The 6000-nt window shown below is 54.2% G+C and overlaps 1 protein-coding gene across 2 annotated transcripts in view; it reads left to right on the top strand.

Moving 5' to 3' along the window:
• Positions 1-2682: 2682 nt before the first annotated feature.
• The window catches only part of OGDHL (oxoglutarate dehydrogenase L), a 28844-nt gene continuing 25526 nt past the window's right edge, over positions 2683-6000 (top strand). For both annotated transcript variants that reach the window (XM_014789001.2, XM_087431836.1), the window contains exons 1-2: positions 2683-2738; positions 4982-5056. The gene's annotated coding sequence lies outside the window, so the exon portion shown is untranslated. The remainder of the gene's footprint in view (positions 2739-4981; positions 5057-6000) is intronic.

Genomic DNA, 6000 nt, shown 5'->3' with positions numbered 1-6000 from the left:
CCCACCCCTCCAGTGACTTAGCCTCCCTCCACAGCGTGGGTCTCTCTCCCGCCATGGGTCTCTCATGACTCTGAAGACTGCTGTGGGCAATCGGGACGCTCTGAAGCCTTTTGGTTTGTTAAGGCTTTGTTCCTGCCTGCTGCTCCCTATCACACTCTTCATCTTTCTTAAGGGGCTCATTGGTGGCTTCGACTTGTAAACTTTTATGTCATTCTCCCCAGCCTGCATCTCCTCCTGTTTCCCAGATCACTGAGAGGTTCCACTGTCTCCCCAGTCACTAAAGCCAGAAATCTGTGAGTTATCATTGCCCCCACCACTCATGCCTGGTCCACCACTAAAATGTGGAACTGACTCCTAAATGGCTCTAAAGTCTGTCCCCCTTTCCCGATCTCTACTGCCAGCGCATTGTTGCCTTTCAGCTGGATATATTTTTGTTCTCATCTTTTACCACTCTGTTCTCCCTCCAGTTGCCAGAGGAAGAATTCTGAAAAGCAAATCTGACCATGTCCTTCACCACTTAAAATGTTGCTGGTGTCCCATGGTCTACTGCACAGAGTCTAAATCTCTTAACACGGTACACAAAGCCAGGTCCCATCTGGCCTAGGCCACCAGTCCCCTGCACTCATCCAGGCAGTTCCCATTCCCCTTCATACAACTCTGCCTTTGCATATGGTGCTTTCCTGCTGGGGGGGTCTTCAGTGCATATGTGTTGATTTTTCCTCCCTAGCATTAACTCCTATTTCTTGTGATACCAGCATCCTGTGAACCATCTGACTCACTTCTCAACCCATGTGTGTTTCAGATGGGTGACTCCAGGCCCCTTTTCCCCTATTTGAGGCCAAGCCAGATCATTTAGCTTCTCTCTTCCTGGAATTTGAATCGTGAACATCGTAAGAGCCTTGAAGAGACAGTCCATTTCTGGCTCAGCCCTGCTTGCTGAGAGTAATTCTTCAGTTTTCCTCTAATTCTGTGAGTTGTCCTGTAGACAACCTTCCTATCAACTCCTTTTTGGCTTAAGCCAGCCAGGTCATTTTCTGGTGCTTTTAATCAAAGAAGTCCCAACTAATCCCACCCTTCTGCATGAAACAAACTCTTACTTACATTTTGGGATCCACGTTGAGTGTCCATTTACTCATTCAACAAATATTTACTGAAAACATACTATGAGTTGGGCACTATGCTAAGTGCTGGGGACACAATAGTAAATTAAACAGGTATGGACCTTAAAATATCTCCAAATAAACAACTTTTTTGGGGTAGACTTTAGGTGCAGCAGGTAGAATTAATCATATTCCTCCATTCATGGCACTCTATCAGTACTGGTATGGGCAATCAATTAATTCCCTCGTATCTACATCCTGAAACCTTTTCCCCCATAGGAAACCATATTAATGTGTTTCATTATTTGAATTTGTATTTGAAAGTGTATTTGAATGTGTTCTTGTGAAATGTATGTTGTAGGTTTGTGGGCATGTGCTTTTCATTAACACAAAGAGTATTACATTACATATTTCTTTTGGTATCTTAATTTTGTTCATTAAGTGTGGTAGCAGGCCTGAAGTATTTGAGATGAGATATTGGGCCTTAGAAGCAAATTTGAGGATTTTGGCTTTTACTCTGAGTGAAATGGGAAGCCATTTAAGGGTTTTGAGCAGAAGGGCAATATGATTTGAATTGGTGTTTTACAAGGAAAACTCTGTTGTGTTGAGATTAAAATTCAGGGGTGCAAGTGTGGAAGCAAGGAGTCCAGTTAGGGGGCTGTTGCAATAATCCATGGGAGAGTTGATGGTGGTCTGAACCGCAGATATATATGTTCCTACAAGAGGAACTCCTATATATAAACAAGAATAGAACCCAAGGGAAATACAATAGGAAGCCCCTCTCCTCCCAAGCTAACAAAGAACATGAGATGCAAATCATTGATAGTCAGAGAAACACATATTAAACCAATAATATGACATTGCATCTGTTATTCTCGCAAATATTATAAAGCTGGACACTACCAAGTATCGGCTGGGATATGAGGAGTTAAAAATCCTCTTGCACTACTTGTGGGAATATAGAATCAAGCAGCAATGTGACACTGGTGAGCCAAGTTAAGTGTACACATACCCATGACCCAGCAATTCAGCTCCTGGTTACACATTGCAGAGAAATTTCCACACAGGTTCATAAGGGAATGTGTAGGAAGATGTTCATTGCAGCATTGTTTGTGGGAACAGGGAGGTGAACGCAGCCTAGCTCTCCATCACTGGGATAATGGATGCGTAAAATGTGTCTCAGGCTTTGAGATAAGCTTTATATGCATTATCTCATATTTTCTCCAAAACAGCCCTAAGAGAGCAGGACTTTCAATAGTATCCTTTATTACAGACGACAAAACGGAAACTATCCTCCCATACACACAAACGGCTGCTTATTTTCTGTTACACTCTCCTTAGTGTTCAGGAGAGGACATTGGGGTTCAGGGGCTCAGAAGCGTGCCAGGTCCCTGCGGTGTGCAGGATTTTCACTCTTCCCGGCCAGGCGGCCTGAGGCCCGGGCCGTCAGCACTGCGGACAGCGCCGGCAGGGGCGGGGTGGGGCGGGGCGTCCACAGAGACGTCACGACGCGCAGAATCTCCGGGGCGCCGCCGCGTCACGTGACCCAGGTAATTGGCACCGCGTGCCGCGCACCGCGCGCAGCCTCCTGACCTGCAGACTCTGGAGCGCGCTGCGGCCCAGGCCTCCGCTGGCCCGGTGAGCGCGGCCGCCCCTCCCCTCCGGGTCCCTGCGCCTCCTCTTCTGCCGTCTCGGGGGCGGCCCGTCTGCTCCCTGCTCCCGGCGTCTGGGGCGCCGCTGCCAGCAGTGCTGAGTCGCGCCGCCTCGGGGAAGGCAGGAGGGGGAGCGAGCGTGACCTTGGCTCCTCCCTTGGCTGGCCGCGACCTTCCCGAGGACCCCCCCCCCCCCCAGCCCTTCCCGCACGTCTGAGCCTGCGAGTGCAGTGTTTTGCGTACAGGAGCGACGCGCTAACGGTGGGGTTGCAGGCACTGGCAAGAATTCTCCAGCCAGAAGACTGCAGACTGTCCACGCTGCCTTTCGTGGCCTGGGGAGGGGCCTGCTGGTCGTAGCCCTCTTAAGGGGCCGGGGTTGCGGAGGGCCGCGTGGGGCTGGGGAGGGTCCAGTGTTACGTGCATGGCGGGACATGCAGGCAGCTTCGAAGTCTCAGGACTTCGTCGGGGCAGGGCCCTTCTAGATAGTTTTTAACCATGGTCTCTGCAAACAGATGGGGAAACTGAGGCCCTGAGAGAGGCAAGACTGGCCTGAGGCTGCAGCCAGCCTGGAAGTGCTTGTCCCACCCCCAGGAGATGGGGAAGGGGGGCTGTGGGTAACCCTGAGGTCCCAGCAGGGTGCAATGGGCATTAAGTGGATCCCAGGGCCTCGCTCTGGCACCTGTCCACCGCGGGCCCAAACCCGCTCTTGCAGCCCCTCTTGGAACAGGCCCCATCTACCCTTGTACTTTTCCGGTCTCGTGACTTTAGTTCAGGCGCTTCATCTCTGCCAAGGAAATAAGCTCACCTCCTCCCTACCGTCCGTCGTACCTCGGAGTCTGCCTCCGTGGCCTTCTCTTGGGTTCAGCAAACCAAAGTTGGGTTTATTCCTGAGAAAAGCCCACCCAGTTCTCAGAATGCAGGGCCAAAGTCGGCCTGCAGCAGCGTGAGTCCAGGTTCTGCTGCTGCCCAGCTTCAAGGTCTTGGTTAGGGCCCTTCCCCGGGATCTCTGTTAACTGATCTCTACAATAGGCCCTCACCGGGGCTGCCCAGACAGGGCCTTGTGTGTGGGACACTTAGTGGCCAGGGATGTCTGCAGTTGTTACAATTCTGGGGGTAGGTGTGGGGATGGTACTGACCTTGTCCCTAGAGAGGAGACCCCAAGAGCTCCCCAGAGCAAGCTGCCACTTGGTCCACTGGGGGCTGGGCTGGGCCAGAGGTGCTCAGGGTGCCTGACTCTGACTCTTGGCTGCTGCCTTCGCCCATGTGGGCAGGACCTGGCAGGGCTGGCTGGGGCGTTGGCTCCAGATACTGTGGTTGGCTCTGACCCCAGCCCTCCAGGGCTCCTGGGACCTCAAGCCCTTCTGGGATGGGGGCAGGGGTGTCCGGCTGGCTGTCCTCCTGCCAGGCCGGGTGAAGGCCACAGCAGTGTCTAGCGGTTGCCCCAGACCGTTCAGTGTTTATAAAACACAGTGTTCCCGCACCGGGCCGGGCTGGACACAGCCAGACTTTGTCACTGCTCCAGTGAACTGTCCCATTCCCCAATGGGGGTGGGGGGGGGTGCCGACAGAGAGAGCAGTGCTGGCTGCAGCCGTTGGAAAGTGCCTTGTTGTTAAGAGAAATCTGGCTTTACATCTTGACTCTGCAGTGAGGAGGGCACCGGCTCTGGAACCACCCAGAGCCCCAGCACTGACCAGCTTAGCCTCTCTGTGCCTCAGTTACCCTGTTTATGCAGTGGGGCTAATCCAAGTGCCCACCTCATGGGGTTGTTGAGGGTTGAAGGAGCACAGTGCCTGCCCCAGAATCAGTGCTCACTGACTGTGTTCTCCTTTTTATTCCCACGATGGATGATCTTGGCCTCTGCTTTCCTTTGCTTTAGAATGAGGATAATAGAGCTTCCTGGGTTGTTTAGATTCTTCTGATGCCCCAGGCCAATAGCTCCTGGGCTGATTGGCCATCTAGGCTGGGCAGGCGTGTGTTTGCCCAGGCCTCGTGGACAGTCAGAGGCAGAGCAGGCGTTGGGACCCTGGCCCTCGGATCCCAGAGCTCATGCCTTGAGCCCTCACCCCGCACCTGGAGAGATGCTACTCCAGGGGGAGTAGGTCCAGAGCTTCAGGAGCTGAGCATGTGGGAAGGGAGCTTGGGGCACTTGGGGCTCAGGTTCCAGCTGAACCCGCCTCCTTCCTGCCTGCAGTGTGACACAGTTTTGCTTTTGAATTTTCCTCTGTTTAGACTTGCTGCTGGTTGCCCTGAGGAGCCCACTTTCCCTCGCTTGAAGAGACCACCCCTGCCTTCCCTTTGCGTCATGTGAGTTTGGATGGAGAGAGAGGAAATGAGGGAGGAGGCAGGCTGGGAGGGCTGAGCCCTGCCCTGTTTTGGGGCCTGACCCTTTGTGGAAGGTCCAGCCAGCTGGTTCTGGTTCTGGTGACTTGGTTGAGCTGATCTGAGATGGGGGGTGGCCTGTTGGCTGAGCACACCTGGCCCCAGGGGCGTTGGCTCAGGGCCAGGCCCAGGCAGGACCTGGAAAAAGCATGTTTTCTGGGACTGAGCTGTGCAAGAGGGGCAGCCCCCTCCTGCCTGCCTGGCCCTGGGTGGGGTGGCTCTGGCTCTGCAGCCTGCTCACAGGCTGGGATTCTCTGGGCAGAAAGGCATCAGCGAGTATTCCAGGGGAGCTGTTCTGTGTCCAGGCAGTGCAGGGCGGGGCAGAGGAGGGGGCTCTGCTCCCAGTTGTGGGTGTGGGAGAACAGAGGTCCTACTTTACACATCCTGTGTAGGACGAGGTGGCAGTGGTCTGGGGGCAGCAAGGGTCTCAGTGGGCCTGTCAGCCCCCAGCCTGCCTGGATAGGGAACCCTGGGGCTCTCCAGGATTGGAGGAGGCTCTTAGAACTCCTGTCCCCTGGGGGCTGGAGGAAGCTCCCCCAACTACACTCACGATGGAAAGCCTATGATTCAGGAATCTTCCCTGGGAAAGGGCAAGTGACATAATGGAGGCGAGATGAGCTCCAGGTTCCTGTCCTTCTCCGACTTGTGCATACCCCCTGTGCTGTTAGCTGTCCTGAGTGATGTTGGGCCTGAGTGTGAGCTCTGGGCAGGTACAGGAGCCAGAGAGGGCAGCTCCAGCCGAGAGCTGGGCTGGGCATGGGGCCTGCCTTCTGCTCTGCCTTACGCTGCTCCCCAGAGCCCTTCCCTCCTCTGAACCTCGGTCCTACCTGCTGTGAAGTGGGGCCATTGAGGCCAGTGTCATCGGCCTC

The sequence above is a fragment of the Ceratotherium simum genome, chromosome 6 (genome assembly GCF_057802395.1).
Source record: "Ceratotherium simum simum isolate JZ-2026a chromosome 6, ASM5780239v1, whole genome shotgun sequence".
NCBI lineage: Eukaryota > Metazoa > Chordata > Mammalia > Perissodactyla > Rhinocerotidae > Ceratotherium > Ceratotherium simum.
Note: the sequence above shows the minus strand (reverse complement) of the source record. Positions and strands in the feature narration are given on the sequence as shown.